The sequence below is a fragment of the Aplidium turbinatum genome, chromosome 11 (genome assembly GCF_918807975.1).
Source record: "Aplidium turbinatum chromosome 11, kaAplTurb1.1, whole genome shotgun sequence".
NCBI lineage: Eukaryota > Metazoa > Chordata > Ascidiacea > Aplousobranchia > Polyclinidae > Aplidium > Aplidium turbinatum.
Window position 1 is genome coordinate 1,313,469 of NC_137482.1, and position 23,379 is coordinate 1,336,847.

A 23,379-nucleotide genomic window follows, 5' to 3' on the forward strand; every position below is an offset into this window, starting at 1 on the left:
GCGGATGAAAAATATGCCTAAAACACTAACTCTGGAACGAAGTTTTCCCTTTCACTAACCAGTACTCTGTGTTTGAAAAAAATATATAAAAGTTTTGCGTTGTCCAACAGTCCTTGGTGCGATTTAAATCCATCATATGATTTTACTCCAAAACATGTCCTTGAAAATTATCGTTGCAAAGAGTTAGCCTATTTGATTGAGTGATTCATAGCAGTCATGCCAGCAGCAAAACAAGTTCACCTTAAAAATTCGTCCTGCAGTAATCTTTCCAACTAAATCTCAGTCAACCTGCAATCTTTTTACTCGCACGATGCTTATTTGTGACGTCAGAGACGTCTCATTCGATTTGCGACGTGCAATTACCTTGTCTGCTTTATGCTTTTCGACATCTCTCATTGCTCTGTTTAATCTTTCTGTTGTGTTCCACCTGTCCATTTGCAACTAGCAACCCCATTCTCGAAGCCATCCCCTCATTCCTATTGTTTTCCAAATATGACGTCACTAATTGCAAGAACTGAACAATTATGTCAGCGCAGGTCTGTCCCATATGCAGAACAAACAAGGACTAATTATACGTTTAAAGTCTACAGGTAATTGCTGCTAGCCATAAAGTCCAAAAGCTACCGAACGTGGTTTCCCTGTCGAACAAAGTCGATTTATTTGCGCCATTTTGATGTCAGATAGTAGTACGCTGAAACTACGTACTTTTGTGGCTAAACAGATAAAAGTGAACTGGGAGAACTGTCCCCAACATGGTTGCGTGGAAGCAGAGGGGTTGCATTTTGATCATATTAATTTGAAACCCAACGTACGACGCGTAATATCTGACCCAGCCAGGAAGTAGAAAGTTAAAGACGTAAACATCTGATTGGCTTAGAGAATGTTCTAGTCCCAGACCCACACCTCTGCCAGCAAAAGTTACTGACCACTTTTTCTAGCGGGCGGAGAGTAAGGAGAAAGTGGCTAGCTGCTGATTTGTGATGAAAATATTCTAAACACTGACATTTCAATAACATTTGTACTCATGCTACACATGCAACCCAACAACGTTTAATTATATTAGAGGAAAAGTACTGAGAAAAGTAGTGGACGTTTCTCGGCAGCCGATTTGTAGCAAGAATTGATGATAATATTTTGGAATTAATTGCATCTGCCTGTGTCTTATGAGTTGACGCTTCCTTGGACGAGCCTTCTTCGTTCTGCAAATGAACAATTCACATTTAATCGCGGTGTTTTAATATTGACCACATTTATTAAATATTTTTATTCAAAACGTCTTTCAAATCTGGAACGAATTGCTCCGGAGCTCGCATTTACAAACAACAATGCTCACAGTGGCGGAACAATCGATGATCGATGAACATTAGAATCGCTAAATGGCCGTCACTTTGGTTATAAGAAGATGATTCACATCATAATGACTGCAGATGGTTATGATATGAAGTGACAAGCATCAAAACTACTTTAAATTTTTGTTCTTTTGGTGAAGTCAACACAGCGTTTTTAATTTCAATCTGTGGTTGCAGAACATTCCGCCACAAGTGGGCGAAACAATAAACATTTGCACAATCCCAAAAATCAAGGTCAAGTTTTGAGTGTCTTGGAAGATGAGGCCAAAGACCGGCCGATCTTCAGTGCTTCTTTTCGAGAGAGAACATCGCTGATTTTAGGGCTGCAAGGAAACATACCTCCGGTCATAAAAGCTCAAACAAAAACGAAAACATCAATTGAATATTTTTTTATTTCTCACTTCCTTCTGAAAACCGGAGCTTTGACTCAAAAATCTTCTTTTTGTCTACAAGGGCATCAGTTTGGTGGAGTCAGGAGACAACTTTCGTTTTCCAACTTTCTCAACCTTGAGCTAGTTCATTTGCCACGCGCGAATCGTCATACTTTTACCCTCGCATAGATAACTCACAGATAAAATCCCGAAAATTTTTTTTATATCATGTCACATCCCTTTGTGGGCAAGTTGGTTGGAGTTGAAGAGTTTATAAAGAGAATTGATTAAACGGTAGTTACAAAATAAAGCGAAATTTTTGCAGATTTAGTCATTTACAGTTCCATCGTTCATGTTTAGACTGCTGGGAAATTAGATTAGACGAATTATTGAAAAGTTTTGGTCTGTCAATTCAAAAGCACTAAAAATCAATTAACAGAAAAAGTAGGAAACGCGTTGAAGCCACATTGTGATGTCATTTCACAAGTTTGAGAGCGCAAAATATTCTATTGCACTAAATCGACTCTTTTACTGTGATGCACGCTACAACAACAAAAACACTTGGAACAAAAGAATCGCAAGTTGGGTGAAACATTTAAAAAAAAATAACAGAAAATAAAAACTTAAAAAAGAACTGAGCGTGCTCAGTGATGCGTGAAAAGAAAGTAAGAATCATGATCACCGTCTAAATCTCCATGAAAAGCATCATCATCTATCATCATTTTCCACTTCCGCCATTATGGAAACTCGTCTCGTTAATGGGATCTCATTCTTCAGCAGCTCTCCAAGTTTGTCCTTCGAAGTGACAACTTTGAACAATTCTTTCTTTTTTATTGATTAAAAGTGGGCGGCAAATCAATCGTTTTATATATCGATTCAACGTCTGGACGTTGAAACGATGCAAAAAAAGAGATTGATTTATTGTCAGGAGAGTGGGCAATAACGTATCGAGAAGTTTTCTTTAATGGAAAAGATTTGATGGAAAGTCAGACTATCACGTGATTTAATGATAAGTTTTGTGGTTATTCGGTCACAGAGCTTTCACCTTTTAAAATCAATCACCAAAAAAATTTTAAACTTGAGACTTAGTTGCTTTCTCTCTATTGACAGCCATTAGCGCTGAAGCATCGATCTCGATTTGAAATTGATTGCTTTTATCAATTGGTTAAGTGATCAAGGAAACATTCTAGTTCCCAAAGCACATTCTGATATTCTGGTGTGAGATGACGTCAGACAAATCACCAGTCCAGAAAGCAGTAAGATTGCCAATAAAAAAGGGTCATGACATGAGTCGACTTCCCTCCCTCCCGCCCCATTGATTGTGTTCGAGGTGTGCAACGTTCGGCCCACGGGGTGGAGAATGGCCCGGCGACCAATATATAAAGACAGACAAAACTTCATCAAGCGGCCCAAAATTTAGCCTCCCTTCTTTGGTCAAAGCAGCTGACATTGAAAAGATATTTAAAAATACGATATCAAATATTTGGCGAAAGAGTTGCAATATATAAAAGTATAGAAATACAAACAGCAAAATATACGCAATTTAATTGTGTGTCCAATGACTGAAACTTTTCTTCAATTTTGCTTTTGTGTGTTGTTCAATTTTATACTTTTGCCCTCAATCATGACAGTCGCTCATTGCGATCAATAGTTGCACGCCCTTGGGCTATTTGCAACGACCCCAAACAGTGTCAGATTGTTGGAAAAATATTGTTTTTTTTATGTTTCATTCTTTCTTTAATATTTTGTTATCCACTAATATGTTGATATTTTCACAATGTCCCTGAGGTCTCGCGAATCAGCATTCTCAAAGTAGGCCAATGATTTCAGTATTTTTGTTCATACTTATTGCACAAGTAAATATGATTTTCGAATATGCAGCTTTGCAAAACACAATAAATTTATGTTCAATATTTTCCAGTTCAGAAGCAGCGAGATTCAAATAAGGAAACGTGCCCCTCTACCTACCTAGGCAGCAAATCATTCCTGTTTTCGTTAGTTCAACGTCTGCAGACGATATGATTGCATTTGTGCTCACTCAAACGACTCGTCTTTTACGAAAACAAACAACCACCACAGAAATCATTGCTCAGCTAAAAATTGGCTGTTTTAACGTTGATTTAACGATTGCAATACAAAAAAAATCACTTTTTTCAGCTGGGTGAAAGCTTCTGTTGTGGACCACTTCACCGAGTTGGTTTGTTGCTTTTGCTTGTTATTCCCATTTCTTCTTCTTAACCTTCTATAAATAAATCTTGACATCTTTGAAGATTTTCTTTCTAATTCAATCAGCATAAGACAATAAGATTTCGTGGGAACTCTTCAGCGTATTGTGAGGTGCCAATTCGCGTTGTGATGTCACAATTGAAAGGTCAACGGCAGAGCTCGTTTTCAGGGTGGTGAAGGTTAAAGGTCAAGTCTGTAGCACAAGAAGTACACGAAAGACCTTGAGCAGAAGTGAATTTGTTCATCGGTTTGTTGGGTGGTTATCCAGCTAATGGCTGTTGAGATAAATAAAAGTGTTGGATTTGCAAAGAAAAGCCCAGAGAGCAAAATCCGACATTTTTACATTGATTCAACGTCTGCAGATGTTCACGTCTGGGAAATGACCTTCGCTTTGGCAAAAGCATTTTTATGTTAAACCACGTTCTGGAGACATTGCTGAAAAATAAACCTGACCTCTTCAGCAACCGACGGTCATTGCTGACGGTATTCGGTTGCAAATATGTTCAAATCAAATCAATGATCTGTTGCTTCCTAAACCCACAGTTCATGTTTGCGGAATCCCGCTGTGATGATGATACATAAAAGATGAAAAAACATAAACACCAAACAAAGACCGACAGGAAACATCGCGCCCATGCAGCTTTAGACAATCGCTTGCTTTCTCACAATAGGAACGAATTGCAGACAATTGAGGTCGAAGGAAGTGTTGGATTGTTATTTATTCTGCTTCCGCGTGCTACGGCGATTTCCATTGTTTTATGAGAATTAAAAATGGCAAACATCCGTCATTTTGTTCTTTGGTCATCTGTTTGTTTACGTCACTGGCGATTACCAAAATAAATAAGGACACACGACATCTGCTGTGATGTCATAAACTGGCTTTCCAGAAGCCACAGAAAAAAGATAGTCGTCGATTTGAAATATATTTCTGGTGATGCGATCCTAATAACAATAAATGATCATGAAATGATGACATCATAATGATACACGTCATAATGGTCAGTTGATGATGTTTTGATCCACTCGTCTATCATGCTGGGTAACACAGAACTGATAGAAAGATTTCAGGAATGCAAATTGTTGCAGCTATTTTGATCTATAATCACAAGCAGAAATGCTCAGAAGTTCGCTCTACAACTCGGCGTAAATAAACAGTTTTCTTTTTGAAGTTGGGCAAGGTTCAATACACTCATTGCTCACTTTCACTGTACGTCGGCTGCATAGCCAATTTGTGAGAGGGCTAGAACGGCACTCGTACGGGGCTGGTTCGACACCGCTCAAGAACATGTTGCTTTGTTTTTGGCAGGACACTTAAAGGTATGCTTGAAGGTGGACACGAAAATTGGCTTTCTTGCCTTCCAGTCCCCTTAATCTTCAAACCCCAGCGTAAGCCTGGATGGCCTACCACAAACAAACAACAACAACATTTTCACCCAAGCAAGGGTGAAAAACGATTTAGGTTTTGTTACATCAGTTTGTCTTATTTGCTACCGCTTCGTTTAATAAAAAATTATTAATTCATTATGAAATGAGAAAGGTTTTTAGAAGCCCAGACTTAACCTCATATTGACTTTTTTCTTACTCAAGTCCACAAATCAATCTTTTTAACCTTAATTCATATTTTAGACGTTGACTCAATGTAAATTGGTCGGACAGGTCTGATTTTCTGACCGGATTTTGTAAATGTAAATGATCAGAAACAAGAAAATGAAGACTAATCTTTAAATTGGTATGCTTTTGTATCTGCTTTACGCGGATCCCCGATTGACTTTACGTTGATACGGGTTTAAAGTAATCGCCCCTTTTTTTAAATAATCTTTAAATGGCCGTTAAATTGCTTTAGTGGTATACAATTCATCATTCAAATCATCTATCAAAACATTCTATGTAAGTTGTGATCCCATTATCGCAATTGTTTTGGCATAGTAAAGCTTGTAGTTCCCATAGTAATCCCGTTGCAAGCACAGTTGTGGTTCTTTAGAAAACCTAATTATGAAATATTTGAGGCTTGAAAAAACAACTGTGTGCACTCAAACTGCTTATAATGGGGATTCAGTATTTTGGAATAGCTTTCTAACCGCAGCATTCTTCTGCACAACATAAATCTGTCTGGTTGATAGGTTTGGCCAACTGAGATATTTTCAATTCATTTCGTTACATTTGGAAGAAAAAAACATTTAAATCAGTAAAGATGACTGCATTAAATCCTTTTATTTATATAACATGCAATTCAACATACCATTGTCCCATCACTGAATAGTGAATTTAAAGTATCAGGTTTGGTGGCCGTGCCCCTTTGAGGACCGTTGGTACATATGTGTTGTTACGGCCAATCTCTGTACAAATCAAACGTCATATAAAACCGTTCAAGTCTACTGAATATTACGTCATGGAAGTTGCTAGAAAATGTGCCAAAATTGCACCATCGTTCATAGACTTGTGTCAACTTGTTTGGACTTGTTTGGGCCTGTTTAAACAGGAAATATTACATCAGCTTTAAACACCTGTTGGAATGACTTCATAATTGTCTTTCATTTATTGCGTCACAGTTACTTTCTACGTGAATTTGAGATATTGATATCTATTCTGGTCATTCGTAAAATGATTGTTTAAAGTTGGCCGCACTTTTAACTGTTGGCTTAGTGCTTGCTAGCTGGACAAAGGTTCCGTCTTTTAACCAAGTAATCTGTTCTGTAGTGACAGTTTTCAGTGGTGTACGCGTTGCACCCCCTCGTTTTTGGTAGCCGTGGGCTAATTTTTACAGAAATACACTGTTTGAAAAGAAGTTCAAGTGTGTGTTTCTTCGGTCATTGCATGCAGACGAACGGATTTGGGAATCTTACGTTACAATTTTCCCACGAAGAGATTATGGTTTACCGCTGTGACCATAAAAAAATAAAAGACGATTTTCTGGCTAGTGTTTGTACGGAAGCACAGGCAAGAAGCAAAAAATAAAAGACGAAGTTTGTTAGTTGGTAGGCTAAGAAGCACTTAGAAGCAAAGAAATAATAAAAGAAGATCTTATTGGTTGGTAGTCTAAAGAAGCAAAGAAAATTAAAGACATTTCTTCTCGGTAGGCAACTGAAGAACTTTAAGCTAAAAAGTAAAGACATTTCTTCTCAGTTTGGTACAGAAGAAAAATAACTTTGACATTTATTGGCAAGAAAGAAGATTAAAGGCAATCCATCTGTGCTTGAAGATTCAAGTGGAAGAATCCAAGCAAGTTTTGTGGACGTTTGGACTTCACATACTCGTACAGCTACGGTATCGTGCATTTAAATTCTTTTTTGTATTTTTTACGGTCTTTGCAGTTAAGTTTTTTATAACTACTGTAATTTTGTGTGTTTGTGTAACTTAATTTTTTAATTGTTAAATTTAGCCCTAACATTTAATATGTCTACACTCGGTGGTGACAGGGACTCGACCGCCGTCGACTCGACTGAGTTTAAGCCTGATGATGTTCTTTGCGGTCGGGCAGGCCATTCTGGGGAGGGACCCATTAACGATGAGGCTAAGTCAGTTCGAGAGGCCCGGCATCTTAGACGGGATATTTTGACTCAAATTGGGAAACTTTCTGTAGCCCTAGGTTCTTTGAGTGATAAGCAGGAACTGTTAATTTTTAGATCTAAGTTATCTACTTTAGAAGAGGAATTACGGCATTTCCATGCTCTTTTGAGTAAAATTGTTAACTCTGCAATCTTGGCAGAACTTCGTGATAGGGTAGATCCCGAATTTAACTCGTTAAAAAATAACTTCGAAAAAAAAGAAAGTGAGTTCTCAGATAGGTTGGATGCTGACATACATCCTGAGGATAGCGCCTCAAATGTAAGCACTAGGATGCCTGAGAGCTCGTCACGGATAGTTGCACAAATTAACCTACAGTTAAGACGAGAGGAGCTCCAGATCCAAGCTGAGGCCGAAGCAAGAGCTGCTGAGGCCATCGCAAGAGCTGAAGCCATACGAGCTGAGGCTGCCGCGAGAGCTGAGGCCGACGCGAGAGCTGCTGAAGCCATACGAGCTGAGGCTGCCGCGAGAGCTGAGGCCGACGCGAGAGCTGCTGAGGCCGCACGAGCAGAGGCTGCCGCGAGAGCTGAGGCCGAAGCGAGAGCTGCTGAGGCCGCCGCGAGAGCCGAAGCTAGAGCTGCTGAGTTCGCACTCAAAGACGCTCAGTTGAGGGCCGAACAACGTAAAGAGGTAGTTTTAGCTGAATATCGTTCTGAGTTGGGCTCCCGGCGTAGTTCTAGGAAGGGCTCTTCTAGGCATTCCAGAAGTGAACATCAATCACAGTTTAATTTACCTAACCTTTTCCAGACGCCTGTTCAATCCGTAAGTGGACCTGTACAATCCACATGTTTTCCAGCTGTTTCAGGAGGTCTCGGGGCCGCGGCTAAGGGTCTTCCGAAGGCTGTAGAGCCAAGGCCTGCAAATTACAACCGAACTCCTCCCCCAGAGCGTACAGGTCACGGGGCCGCCATTAGCAGTAATGCTTTGCCCCCTTCACAGTTTTCAGCGCCGCTAGTTTTTGATCGCCCAGCTACACGTAATTTGGGTGGTTGTGAGAGGCGTATCGCGTCTCCTGATTTTAACGTGTGTGAGGATCGTGATCGGGCTGTGCATGTGACTGAGCCCACTCAGCCCCTTAAGGGATATAGCTTGTCTTCTCCCGCTAAATCGAGTTCTCAACAGCAGGATTGCTTTTTTGAATACCAAAATAGTAGGACGTTCTTCGATAAGGCGGCCTTGATTGGTTACGATGGTAATAATATGCCATTTGTCTTCTTTAAAAATCGTGTTATGGCCTTGATGGCAGCTTCGCCCTTTAAGGGAACTCGTTTGACTTTGTTGCAAGCAGCTTGTGTTAGAACAGCTGCACAAACGATTGCTAATTTGGTTTCTGACACTCCTGGCTTGTCAGAGGAAGACAGGATAGAAATGTCGTTAGCTCGCTTGTCCCAACGTTTTGGAGTTCGTGGAGGTCTTTTCGCAGAACCAGAAATTAGAAAGTATCGCTATGGTAGCAAATTGACTTCTATCTCTTCCAGTGATTTGAAAGAGTTTAAAGATGAATTGTCGCAGTGTTTGCTTTACGCGAAAGCTTATGGTCAGCGTGATAAATTAGAAGGACGTTTTGTTTTGGATTTGGCTAAGCGACTCCCGTTTGACGCTAAGCAGCGTTATCTTGACTTTTTAGGTGATCAGTATGGTAGCACTGAGGAACCTACTTTTCAGAGTTTGTTTGATTTTGTAGTACGGGAGGAAACGCGCAAGTCGACTGATTTTAGCATTATGCTAATGGGCGATTCTGGTGAGTCGCAGCATTTTAAAAAGTTTGGCAAAGGAAAATTGCCTTCATGTCCGGTTAGGCAGACGTCGGTAAAACCCCATGATAATGTGATTTCAGGGAGTTCGCAGTACTCGACTGCTGTTGGCGCACCGCGCGGCGGTGTGGCCAGACATAGTGACATACCGGCGTGTTTTTGTTGTTCGTCACGTGGTCAAGTTGAATATCATTTTTTGTCTAATTGTAAAGAATTTTTGCGCTTGACACCTAAACGTCGGAGAGATGTCATTGTGAAAGCTGGAAAATGCTTGAACTGTTTGCGCCAGCATATGGTTAGAGACTGTAATCATGCAAACAACTGTCGTAAGTGTGGACCTACCAACGATAGGAAACACTATTTTCTTCTGCATGATTTTTATGTGACGTCACGTGATTCTCTGGATTTGGTCGGTAAAGATGATGCTGGTGCCAGAGTTCCTGTGCGTAATGTTAAGATTGGAAATGTTAAAGCAGCCTTTAACCGCGTTACTGCTGCTCGTGTTTTGAATCCAATGACTGGCAAATCGAAGTTGGTGTATTGTCAGCATGATCCTGGTTCGCAGTTGACCTTTGTTTCGAGTGACTTGGTGTGCGAACTTGGTCTTAAACCGTATGATAAAGCGTCGTTTAAAATGGATACTCTGGCTGGTCAGAAACCTACTTGTGCTGAACTTGTTAAACTCAACATTCAGTCGTTAGAGACGAATGAACTGTTTTGTGATATAACTTCGGTGGTTAACCCAGCTTGGGCTGACGATGTTAAGACTTTACCACATAAGCAGAATTTAAGTAGTTTCCGTCATTTTCATGACGTGAATATGTTTCATTTGAATGATTGTGGTACTGTAGATGTACTGATTGGCAACGACAACGCTTATTTGATGTGTGCAAAAGAAGAGCGTGTTGGTGACAATCGTAGTGAACCGCATGCTTTGCTCACTCCTCTCGGTTGGTTGGCTTGTGGTGGTAAGTCACCCTTAGTTGAAAGCGTTGCTAAAGTGTGCAGAGTGCAGACGTCTTCAGAGTCGGATGTCATCTCTGGCTTTCAGCGTAAAATTGAGTCTCGCGATATGGAAATAGCAGACCTGAATAAAGTCATTCAGGATTTGACTTTGCAAAATGAAACCTGTGAATTGTCTCGCAATGATATTTTGGCTAGAGAACTTGTCGAACCGAGTATTGAGTTGAAAGATGGTCGATTTGAGATACCTGTTCCGTTGAAGGAAGATATTGATCTACCTAACAATTTTGTGTTGGCGTCAGATAGAGCTGCTGCTTTAAGAAAGAAGGCTTTAAAACAACCTGAACTTCGTGATTTCCTTACTGACACCATGAAAGATCTTAAATCTAATGGCTATATTGAGCGTGCTGGTGAAGCAGGAAATGTCAAGGGATTTGAATGGTATTTACCATACTTTGTGACGTCACAATTAAAAAAGCGCATTGTTTGCGATGGCGGGTCTGAATTTCGAGGAACTTGTGTTAATGATTTAATGTCTTCTTGTCTTGACTTGTCTGACTTGCTAAACCCTCTGGCAGATGTCTTGGCTAGATTTCGGCTTGAAAGATTTGGTTTCGTGGCCGATATGACCAAATACTTCTTTCACATTTTGGACTCTTCATTACGTAAGCCCAATTTCATTGAACTGCTTACGTACACCAGTAGTGCCGTTCGGATCGTGAACGAACGCCCTTTGGTACCTTTGAGTGACGACCCTAGGGATTTTACTGTCATCACCCCTGCCTCACTTTTGACCCCATACTTAGACCCATACTGTGCTGTTGGGCAACCACATGATCGTGACCAATTAAGAAGGGATTATCGGTTCAATTTGTCACTTTCTCAGCAGTTTTGGAGTAAATGGATCGATTTTTACTTGCCAGGTCTTCAGGGCCGGAAAAAATGGCTAAAAATGGCCGAGAATTTGGAGCCTGGTCAACTTGTAGTGGTAGGTTCTCTCCAAGACATTGGTAAACGTGGGAAGTATCAACTTGGGAGGGTGCATGAGGTAGTTCCACAAATTAGGAAAGGGAAGCCTGTGGTTCGTAGAGCCAAAGTTGCCGTCTGCAACTATGATGAGAGTACGGGGAAAGTGAAAGTAGACTACGTGTTGAGGGATATTTCGTGCCTCGCCCCCGTAAAGAACACCTAAGTGTTAGGGTTTGAGCCTGGTTTTGTCTGCGGTGGCCGATACTTGTCTGAGCCCAGAACAGTCGGTTATTATCGCAACAATTGTATATAGCGTCATTTAGCGTGTACCTATGGTACCAATTTCATGTATCGTCGTGTTTATTCTTATTGCTGTTCATTCTTTGCATGCCCTTTGTATTTGCGTATTAACTTAAACGTGAGTGATTCAAACAATTTGTGTATCATGTGTTTTTATTCATTGGCTCACGATTGTCCTTCAATTCTTTTTTAGTTATGCCATGTTAGACTGTCATAACTAGGGGCCGCTATGTTACGGCCAATCTCTGTACAAATCAAACGTCATATAAAACCGTTCAAGTCTACTGAATATTACGTCATGGAAGTTGCTAGAAAATGTGCCAAAATTGCACCATCGTTCATAGACTTGTGTCAACTTGTTTGGACTTGTTTGGGCCTGTTTAAACAGGAAATATTACATCAGCTTTAAACACCTGTTGGAATGACTTCATAATTGTCTTTCATTTATTGCGTCACAGTTACTTTCTACGTGAATTTGAGATATTGATATCTATTCTGGTCATTCGTAAAATGATTGTTTAAAGTTGGCCGCACTTTTAATTGTTGGCTTAGTGCTTGCTAGCTGGACAAAGGTTCCGTCTTTTAACCAAGTAATCTGTTCTGTAGTGACAGTTTTCAGTGGTGTACGCGTTGCACCCCCTCGTTTTTGGTAGCCGTGGGCTAATTTTTACAGAAATACACTGTTTGAAAAGAAGTTCAAGTGTGTGTTTCTTCGGTCATTGCATGCAGACGAACGGATTTGGGAATCTTACGTTACAATTTTCCCACGAAGAGATTATGGTTTACCGCTGTGACCATGTGTACCATGAACTTTTTCCACGATGTCTAATCATTTTCTTGTAGTTATCAAAAAGTATTTGTCTCTAAACGTTTCTTAAATAAATAATCTATTTATAAATAAAAAGAAATTGGGAATTGTATTTTGTTTAAGCTTTGCTCTGGTTTTGTTTGGTGAATTGGTCAAGGTTTGAAGTGGTAAACTTTGAAAGATCAACAAGACAAGAAAAAATGTAAAAAACATGTTGCTAGACAATGCTAAACTTTTGTGGTACACATATGTACCAAAGGTCCTGAAGGGTAAATTCTATTAGTCTAATGGAGGGATATAGTGATGTGGGAAAAACATAAAAATTAAGACTGTTGTTGTGAAACTTTAATATAAATAACACGTAATATTTTAGGAAATATAGTTATTACTATCTGAAGCCTTTACAAATTGTTTCACCTAACGGATCATCAGAAGGTCTTATTCAAATACAATCTATTTGATAGAATTCTATTTGAATAAGACCTTCTGATGATCCGTTAGGTGAAACAATTTGTAAAGGCTTCAGATAGTAATAACTATATTTCATTTAATTCGCTCTGCTTTGCCTTTTTGCTTGGCATTGAGCACTTTTTGTAGTATTAATAGTTTTCATTGTTTTAATATTTTAGGAATGTATTTTAGATCTACATGCAAAGGTAAATTTAACTGATAGCATTACTTCCGGTTGAAAATTTTTCAATAATTTGGCGCGAATTATGTCAATACTGTATAAGTGTATATACAAGCAATTATGATTTTCGTCGTCGTCGCCGTGTGAGCCTTTGAAAACAGTCCCACCTAACCGAATAACTTTACAGACTTTTTGAAGTTAGTTTTAATTTCGCAGAGTAGCGATGAGCTATGAATGTAGAAGTGCTAGCTGTAGAGATAGGTTATAGGAAGTGCTAGTTGCAACAGGTTATAGGAAGTGCTAGTCCAGCCTAGGACATCTCAAAATCACTTGAACCTTGTATGCAACGGCTAGGCTAGTCAAGACTAAGCTCAATACTAGTAAAGTTTGTCTCCAAAGCAATACTGTTAGGTTTTTTTAAAATACAGCTTAGGAATATCAACTTTTCAACAAAGTTTGAAAGCATTTTTTCAAAATTTGGGGCAAAAACATGCTCAGAACGCACCAAATTTAATGTGATTTTTCAACTTTTTCTGGGAGGAGACCCCCCAGACCCCCCGCGAAGTCGTTCGCTTTCGGCAAACTCAGCGGCGAGCTTCGCCCCCCTCCACTATTCACTGCAGCCCCACTGCTTACAAACAGCACCAGCCGCCACTGTGTAAAACCATACCAGCAATGATACTAAACACATTACCCTTAAGGACCAATGGTACACATATGTACCACAACGTAACTTCTATTTGAAATAAAAAAAAAATAATTTTTTTTCAAATACCTCTTTAAAGTGATAAACTTGTAGTAAAAATCATCAATATTTCAATAAAACATGTCTCAAAAGTTTATGGCCCTCAAAGGGTTAACTATATTTATCGATGCATATACCGCAATATTAGATCCTTTCATGCACGTCTTAAACCAATAAGGTTTTGTCACCTTTTCCTTTTGTTGGTTTTGTTACTGTATTTCATTTTCACAATATCATTTCTTTTGCATTCTGACAAAGAAAAAATAAATTGAATTGAATAGCTTTAAGAGGTAACAAATAAGCCAGTAAAATCTTTAAAAATATGCATTGGCCGGGAATCGAACCCGGGCCCCCCGCGTGACAGGCGAGGATTCTACCACTGAACCACCAATGCAAGAAATGTTCCTACACCGGGAATCGAACCCGGGCCGCCTGGGTGAAAGCCAGGAATCCTAACCACTAGACCATGTAGGAGACAATAACGATGAAAATATATCTACACTTCATTGTGTTAACATGTAGACAGGGAATGGGCTGACATGGAATGGAAGATGGATTGGAAGCATAGACATCATTGGAAGGCATAATTTGGAATGAAAGATCGAAAATGCCAAGGGTGGAAAGGGTAGCAGCAGCATACAAGGCGCTTTGGAAACTAAAGCGCAAACTGTGATAATAAAAATAAATCAGTTAAGTTGAGAAGAATGATTGATAAATTACGAAATTTAAAAATTGGTTGGTTGTACTTTATTTGTGTATTACCGTGATTTTCAAACTGTACTTCCCAACGAACTGGTGCGAACTGGTGAACTTTCAAAGGACATTGCACAAAGGTTTGATCTCCTAACTAAAAAAATATCATATAAATGAATTAGTTTTTTAATAAGGCTTTGTTCAACTTAATTCTGTTAAGACAGCAGTCTATTGATCAATGATTAACTTAGAAATGCAAACGTTAGTCAGCAGTCTATCACCACCCACGTCCCACAGTTTTGCAATGACAAAGATTATAACGAATTAATTATTGATCAGAAATGAAAAAAGAGAGAAATTCTTTGTAACGGTCGCAAAAATTCTAACTTATTGATTTTTGATAAAATTTAAAGAAAAACATCAAATCAATATTCAAATATAATTATTACTATCTGAATCCTTAACAGCCTGTTTCACCTATAGCCTACGGATCATCAGAAGTTCTTAATTAATCTATTTGAATAAGAACCTTCTGATGATCCGTGTAGGTGAAACAGGCTGTTAAGGATTCAAATAGTAGGTAGTAACTATATTTGATTTAATTCGCTCTGCTTTCTTTGCTTTTTTGCTTAGCATTGAGCACTTTTTGTAGTAGGCTATATTAATAGTTTTCATTGTTTCAAATCACTATTCAGTATTCTGTATAGATTACTGATTTTTGATGCAGTGTGCCAACATAAAGCTCATAGTCATACCATAATTTCATCAATCTCATCAATCGTCATAAGTGCGTTGCGAGTTCAGCAAATTCTTCTAAGTGTGTCGTTTCGAAACATTTGGTTCCATTATAGGAGAAGCGATGTACAAAAATTTCAGATAAACATTTTTAATAGTGCACGACCGCTCCGAAGGTACCCAAAAAATGGTCTACCAAAACAAAAAGGTTGAGAACCACTGTATTAACAGGATGGAGAAAGCAAACCGGACATAAAAGAAAACCATGCTCAGGCAAAAGCATGTTTCGATGTGGCCCAGGAGAACATTACGTTGAGCTCTTTTCATAGTCAAACTTAGACATCACCAAGTAATCACTGGACTGAAAACATGCCAGAATCGTTACTAAAAACGAAATAAAAGGGTTTCCCTACAGCAGAAAGGTCACAGTGATAAAGAAGATAATCGTTACTAGCACTAGTTGCAACGTTCATCTGATGAAATTGAAAGTAAAATTAACAACAAACAAGATGGTTTATTGCTTCACTGACGTTTCGCGCACCATGACATGATTCTATTTTTAATTTCATCAGATGAACGTAGCAACTAGTGCTAGTAACAATAATTGTCCTGATGAACACCCAAACTTTTCAGTATTCAAAGAAGATAATGCTTACGTAACTTTTTACGCGAAGCGCTAGTCTCGATAACAACATAAATAGTGCTCAACTGAAATGTCTCCTACATGGTCTAGTGGTTAGGATTCCTGGCTTTCACCCAGGCGGCCCGGGTTCGATTCCCGGTGTAGGAACATTTCTTGCATTGGTGGTTCAGTGGTAGAATCCTCGCCTGCCACGCGGGGGGCCCGGGTTCGATTCCCGGCCAATGCATATTATTTTATTTGGCTTTGATGATCAGGCCTATACTATTTTGACTTTTATTTTCGGTTTACGTGAAGATGCCATCCTCTTCAATCAAGAAAAGTGAAAGCAACTGCAAAGTTAAAATCTTCTATCTTTCGGCTGGTATAAACTTCGATTTTGTCAAGGTCTTTCTCAAGCAGTAGGCCTACTGTAGTTGTTGGCTACTCTGATTTGTTGAAACAGGATCCTGTTTTTGTTTAGCAGCTTTCGACTGTCTGATAGGGGTTCAAACGAAGAGCAAAATGTCACATTCCTTTCTTGTAATGTTTCATCGCAAAAGAAAACAGAGCTGTCACAGTGACAGAAGATACTGACAAATACAGGGCCGTGTTAATGGAAATTAATTTAAAATTGGAAATTAATTTAAAAAACAAAGCTTTTTTAACTATTTTATCTTAATAATGAGCTGCCATATTGTGTATTTGTTCTGCAATCTATAAGCTACTTAATATCGTTGCTGCGAACACTTTATTTCTGTATAAAACCTGTAAATAGTCCTTGTTTTGATAGCTAGTCCCTTATGTAATTACAATATGTGTGTGTGTATTAGTTTGTTTTTGTGATGTTGTTGGGTTCAGTCGTATTCTCATTGCTTTAAGAATTGACGCTCCAGTTGTTTCAGGAACGAGGAGGCGACTGATTCTTAACTTATTCATCTACTTGTTTTAATGTATCAGGTTTGGTGGCCGTGCTTAACGATATTTATCGATGCATATACCGCAATATTAGATCCTTTTATGCACGTCTTAAACCATTATGGTTTTGTCACCTTTTCCTTTTGTTGGTTTTGTTACTGTATTTCATTTTCACAATATCATTTCTTTTGTATTTTGACAAAGAAAAATAAATTGAATCGTGTTAACTGCCCACCGTAACCCCGGCCCATGGTGTGAGAAACACCATGTAGCAAAACATTTCACAGGATCACTAAAAAAATGAGGGCCCAACCAAAAGGAGGGATTTCGTGGAGGGCGAGATTCGCCACTCAAATTTATAACGAAGAAAATGCTTGCATTTTGTTTTTCTTGAATAAATTTAAGTTTGCTTGTCATATCACATTTAAATGAACACCGAGTTATCTGAACACGAGTTTCCAGGGCCCAGAGTCCTCCTTAACTAAAGACCAAAGTGTGAGCAGAAGTAGCGTTGGCAGGGGGAGCCCTCCCCTCTCTTCAAAAGTCTTGATTTTGTTAGCGTTGTGATTGTGTAGACCTACAAACATGTAGCCTAATTGTTCAAGAGTGGTCTTGGGTAGCAGGGCTGTAATAACCGCCTCTCGTACCCCAGAGGGAAGGAACGGCTGTTTATAGGAGCCTACTCATTTCAGTTAATGTAAACGTTTTTTTTATGTTATTTAAAATGAAAAAATGTAAATAGACTATTGCTGCAGAGGCTCGATAGCACGCAATGCTCTATTTACCGCTTTCTAAAACCAAAACCTTGGTTAGTGGGCTCTAGGGGTCCACTCACAATAGCGTTTACAGAGGTGTCCAGGGGTAATTTTGGATCGGGTCCGGGGTAATTGTAAGGGGCCTGTGGCCTTTTCAAGGAGCCTGAAAACTGATAGGAACTAGCGCACATTCTTTGGATGTACCGGTAGTGCGTTTTTTGAAGTTTCTTGATTTAGGGCAAGTAGTTTCATTGGTAGGCTACTGGGCCACAATATTATCATCCATCGGTTCATAGTGCTGATCATCATTTGGAATGACTATTTTAAATCAGCGATACCAGTAAATCTATGCTAGTTTGTTGAAATTTACAGAAGAAATAACACTGCGCTCCCGCTTTCTTGGAAAGTAGGCTATGCTTTAACGGTTGGATAGCATAAGATTATCTAAAATTAAATGCTCGTAAAACGACGAAGATGTTCAATATTGACATCCAGAAGCGTTGACAGGAATTATCCAGCATATAGCCTACTTTCGCATTCGAAAATATTTTTAATTCAAAAACTTGTTAGATGAGGAGTCTTGCATACCGAAGGAACCTCCACGTCGCCAAATATTTGTGGGCTAACTAGTAACTACCCTGTTGAAGTGGGCTGCTTTGCATTCAACCCAGCGTCTTATTTTTTCCTATACAAACACTGCATCATTCCTTTTTCTAGCTTTTTTGGAACAACAAACTATTATAAAGAAACACACGATCGACTTAGATTGGCAAGAATATAAGGGAAGGCCTTTCCTCAGCAGTGCAGTGGGCTACCACAGGCTAAAAATAATGATGATGAAAATTATTTAGTTATTTTGGTTAAACTTCATAGCCCTTTGCATTGTTATGCAGTCAATCTATTAAAACGAGTAAACTAGTTGCTGCAACTAGTAGTAGCCTAAACTAGTTGTAAAATTTTTGTAAAACTAGGTGCAAATTTTTGCATTGGGTAAACTAGTTGCTGCAAGAAAAAAAATCATCGTCAATGCAAGCTGAGTATGGTATGGTAGGCTAATCTTACACAATGTGACTTGGTCTAGCCTACTCTACTGGCTGTTATCAGCAAATGGGCGTTTTTTTCAATTCGTTTCAATTCGAAAAAAAAATTCGAATGCCCCCCTCCTTGAGAAAATCCTGCGTACCACTGTAGCGTAGCCTACTTTTGAATTGGAAAAAGAAGAGAACGCTTCATATTTTTTGCATTGATCGTTTTCTTTTGGAGGTGTCTTATTTGGAGACCCGGCCAAGTTACTCTCTCAACGGCCCTGGCGAGCCGATTAGGTTTCAGCAAAATTTTTGAATCTTAGAACATGAACAAAAACGACACAAGCGTGTGATGTAGCGTAAATTGACACATGCAAAAAAGCATATGAATAGTTAATAAAAAAACAAACAATAAAAACTGTTAATAGCCTACTACAAAAAGTGCTCAATGCTAAGCAAAAAAGCAAAGCGGATTAAATCAAATATAGCTATTACTATATTTGATTTAAACAGTTAATATAAGTAAACAACATAGGATGCGATTGAGTTGTGGATAAAACAGCAAAGAAATAAATTAAAACCCTTTTCAGAACAGACAAAAGCATGTGTCCAAATGTCCAATGATGATTTTGTTAGACATGGAAATTACCATGTAAATAAGCAAGAAACACATGTGAAGGGCTTACAAATGGTAGTTTACGGTAATTCACTAAATTCCGGTCCCCCAACCCTCTTCGTAATTGAAGGCTCACACTGATTGTAGGTTTTGTACAAAGAAGAAAATGTCGAACACAAAGGCAGAGGTTTACTTACAATAACAGCAGGTAGTGACCCGGAAAATGGCCGTTTCACCACCTGCTATTTTTCAGTGAAATTAAACGCTTTATTTTCACTACTTTTCATACGATATGACAGAGACCTTCGTTTGCTTTGACAAAAGAGTGCTTTGACCTTTGCAAGGAACGAGGTCTTGTGAAATTGAGGAACCTCCTTATCCCTTACGCGTGGGTTTAGCCAAGTTGAGCCTCACAATGTCAACAACAACCTACAATTAATATAATAAAATGTAGCCTAGAAAAATCAAACACAACACAAATGTTTCCTGCACATTTGGAAACTGTTTCCGTCTTATTTGAAAGCAGCAAATATAGATTCCTTTCGATGAAATTGTAACTCACCGAACAAAACAAGGGATGTTTGTGTTTCAACCGATCTCAACCAATATTTAGTCAAATTTGAAAGGGTACGATCATCTTGGACTTTTTTTAGAACTATTTGATTGCTTTCGATCGTTAGTTAGTGTGCTATCAATATCTTTGCTAAAAAAAACTGCTAGCGTATTGATAGGCCTAAATGAAATTACGAATTATAAATAAAATCAGTTTATTGAATGCAACTCCATCGATTCAAAACAACTTATGAAAAATGAACCGAAACAGCTCCAGAAAAATGAACCGTAAAACAGGTTCATTCGAAGATATTCTGTTTTGCACCAGCAGAAAGAAACAAGATAATTGCATGTTGGAGACCTCAGACTAATCATCTTTACTATGAAGTGGAAGTTTTGAAAGAAAATCTATTAAACAACATTCTTGAAAACCACAGTAAGCTAAACAGCTTTGTATGAAAACCCGGTGTGGGAGCATGGGCTTATTGTAGCCTACATCAAAAACGGTAGGCTACAAACCTTTTTGCGTTGAATGAAACCGAACGCTATAGCATATGAGCAGGCAGATGTAGACGTCCACCTTTCGTCTGGCGACGTTAAAGAGATGCCAACGTAAAAATAGCAACTTTTTCAAGTTGGAGCCAGCCACCAACTTTGCAAAGTTTCAGATTAAATAATTCAAGATCCAGACTTGAGCTTAGCGTGCGTTCCGCGATCAACAAACAACCCGGCCACAAATATTCTAAGCAATGATTTTACAATGAAGGCTCACAAGCTACAGAAGCTCAGCTCCAATTAATTATCTAATCTATAGTGTTTCCGCTTGTGTAGCCAAGTGTAAAAAACAACTTGTTTCATCAATCCTGAGCTCTGATTGAATTAGCAAAGCTGGAAGTGAAGCTTTTTATAGCCCCGATGAGTGAAACAATTTTCAAACTACCAACTCGACGTTTAAAGCTGCCACAGATTCTGGTTCGAGCCCAGAGCAGCACCAATTATTACGACCAGCTCAGTGGCCGAGTGGTTATCGCCTTCGGCTCTGGTAGATTTGAGATCGATTCCATGCCAGGTTATACGGAAGACTTTCAAATCGGTACTGATTGTGTTCTTTCTAGCATAATGCAGTGACGATGAATCGGGTGATAACGTAAACCATCGTAAACCTGATATAAAATTAATAATGAACCCTGTCGCTAAAAGACCTTAGCTGTTGTAGAGCGACAATAAATAAAACCATAACATTATTATTACCAGTTATTATTCAATAGGCGGCACTTTCTATTGAATTGTTCAACACTAAATGCAAACACTAGATGTCGGCAGCAATGGCGAGTGGTTAGCGCGTTGGGCTCACAGTCGAAAGCCTGCATGTTCGACTCCAGCCACCCGCACTTGCTGTTGTTTCTCTAGGCAAGAAACTTTACGATAATTGCCTCTACCCAGTGATCGATTTCGAGTAATGGGTAGTACCAAATTTAAGTCATAAGTATAGTAGACAACCGAAAACAGACATTGCAGTCGGCTGCAGCGTGGGTCAGGTGTACGTCGGAAGGCGTACACCGATGCATAGCGCTCAAGTCCGCTTTCCCGCAATGCAGGATAAAGATAAACAAACAAACAAACAAACAAACAAAACTAAGCCTACCTGAACGTTTCTGTGTTAGTGAATTATTGTGATGTGAATTTATTGTATTATTGTGATGCAAGGTTATTGTGCACTATTATAGAATCTGATGAGCCAATAAAGTTATTTTTCTTTCTCTCTAGAAGCAGGGAGGATAGTCAAGGCAAATCGTAAATATGAAACTCGAGCAAATAAAACTGCAGTGCAACTTTGAGAAAGAAGCTATTACCATGAACCGTTGATTCATAATAAAGTAATTAAATGGGGGTGGGGGCACCTTGACTTAGATAACCGCATGTTTTTTTCGGTGCCTCCATGGTGTAGTTTGCATATCAAAAAAGCGATTTGTTATATCTCCTGATCCTGATGTGTAGGCTACATTGAAAATTAATGTAGAGCTATGCCGAAATAAACTTGATTGATTGAAATGGCAACATTGTTCAAATTAATAAAAAATCAACCAGGTTTGGTAACTACAAAAATTTATAAATTTATTTAATAAAAAAATTTATTAAAAAATTTTTTTTAAAAAAAAATTAAAAAAAAATTTATTAAATTTATAAATTACAATAAATTTTTGTAGTTACCAAACCTGGTTGATTTTTTATTGATTATTATACGTTTGGTTGAATCCTCTCACATGGATCCTACAATTATTGATGATTAGCAATTCCCATAACACCGAGAAGCCAGAACTGAGGTTAAGAGTCTGTAGAAACCTTTTATTACTATATTGTTCAAATTATTCTAAAAAAATATCAAAAGTTTTTGGTGCAGGTTTGTGCTCTCGTCAGTGAAAAGAGTCAAGTACATCACAAAACAACTGTTGCCAAAATAATCTTTCCTATCGCTATCTTTGTTTTCTACTACTTTCGCATCGAAATAATCTTTGACAGCCTTCATACGACTTTTCAATGTACTCGTGAAAACTTTCTTCATTAAAGTTTGTTGTTGTTCCTCTGACAGACGCTGGAATATATTCCCTTGTTGGTTTTATCAGTGGTTCGAACAATGCTATGTTGCAACCAACAATGTTATGCTTTGTTGTTGACCGTCTATCTGAATAATAAACCATCACAGGCATATGCAGAAATAACTTTGATCAATTAATCTATTTAATAATTTTCAAGTCAAACATGAAACGTCATTGCATAGATAGCAAAGTGATGCGCCGTTGTGTCGTTGATCCGTCAGGAGACGAGATGGAATGATTTTTGAAAACAAATAAATAAAAATGGAGCCTACTTGAAAGATAATTCAAGGAAAAACAGAGAAAAAATTTGAAGTACAAGACGCTTTGAGCAAAGCAACAAGTTGGTGGCACAAGTCGTCCAAGTTTGAAGGATCCTCTGGGGCGGAAGTTGTCGGCAATGCGGTGAAGATAACCATGGCAACCAAGCTGGTGTGAGGTGAAGCGCCGATTGTAATGGCATAATGAACAAACAAAGATAGAGATGCCGACCTTATCTTCCATCGATAGCTCGGTGTAAGCTGGGATTATGATGCAGCAATAGCTGTTCTGCTTTCGCTAATTGACCGACTGCTCTCCGATTACCAGCATTGCAATCATACCATGGCGAACTCGACGTAGATTGTGCTGTAACAAGTAACATCACACGTCACAAAGAACCCAATCACGGAAGCTCGCTTCAATCATTGGAGCTTTTATTGTGAATCCCGTAACGCCAAAACACACGGGCTGGCTTGATGAAGTATTAAATAAACGAGCGGCTTAGAAAAATACGGAAGATACAGTGGCGTAGCCAGAAAATTTTTTTTGGGGGGGCCAAATATTTGATGAATTGAAGAGAACGACAAAATGTTTGATTTAAGACATCGCCACCTGATGTGCAGTGGCCCATCTTGGTGGGTTAAGCAAGGGAAGCAATAAAGCTGGTGGGGGTTAGAGCGTGCCAAAGGCACGCGTATTCTAGGGGGGTACGGGGGCATGCTCCCCCGGAAAAATTTTGCAAAATTACACTTAAATAATGGATTATAACGCTTTCTGAAAACACTTTCAGGGTAATATTTGATGAAACTTATTAGCAGATAAACAGCTATTAACTTATTAAAGGTATATAGCTCTTATCTACACACAAACAGGCAAAAACTGCGGCTAAAATTAGAGAACACAAAAAACTCAGCTACACAAAAACCCTACA

The 23,379-nt window shown here is 38.8% G+C and overlaps 4 non-coding genes across 4 annotated transcripts; 2 read left to right on the plus strand and 2 right to left on the minus strand.

The window, feature by feature from the left end:
• Positions 1-14,003: 14,003 nt before the first annotated feature.
• Trnad-guc (transfer RNA aspartic acid (anticodon GUC)) lies at positions 14,004-14,074 on the minus strand. The gene has a single exon. It is a non-coding gene; the product is annotated as a tRNA-Asp (tRNA).
• An 8-nt stretch (positions 14,075-14,082) lies between these two features.
• Positions 14,083-14,154, minus strand: Trnae-uuc (transfer RNA glutamic acid (anticodon UUC)). Its single transcript has one exon. It is a non-coding gene; the product is annotated as a tRNA-Glu (tRNA).
• A 1,672-nt stretch (positions 14,155-15,826) lies between these two features.
• Trnae-uuc (transfer RNA glutamic acid (anticodon UUC)) lies at positions 15,827-15,898 on the plus strand. The gene has a single exon. It is a non-coding gene; the product is annotated as a tRNA-Glu (tRNA).
• Positions 15,899-15,906: 8 nt separating this feature from the next.
• Trnag-gcc (transfer RNA glycine (anticodon GCC)) lies at positions 15,907-15,977 on the plus strand. The gene has a single exon. It is a non-coding gene; the product is annotated as a tRNA-Gly (tRNA).
• The last annotated feature ends 7,402 nt before the right edge of the window (positions 15,978-23,379 follow it).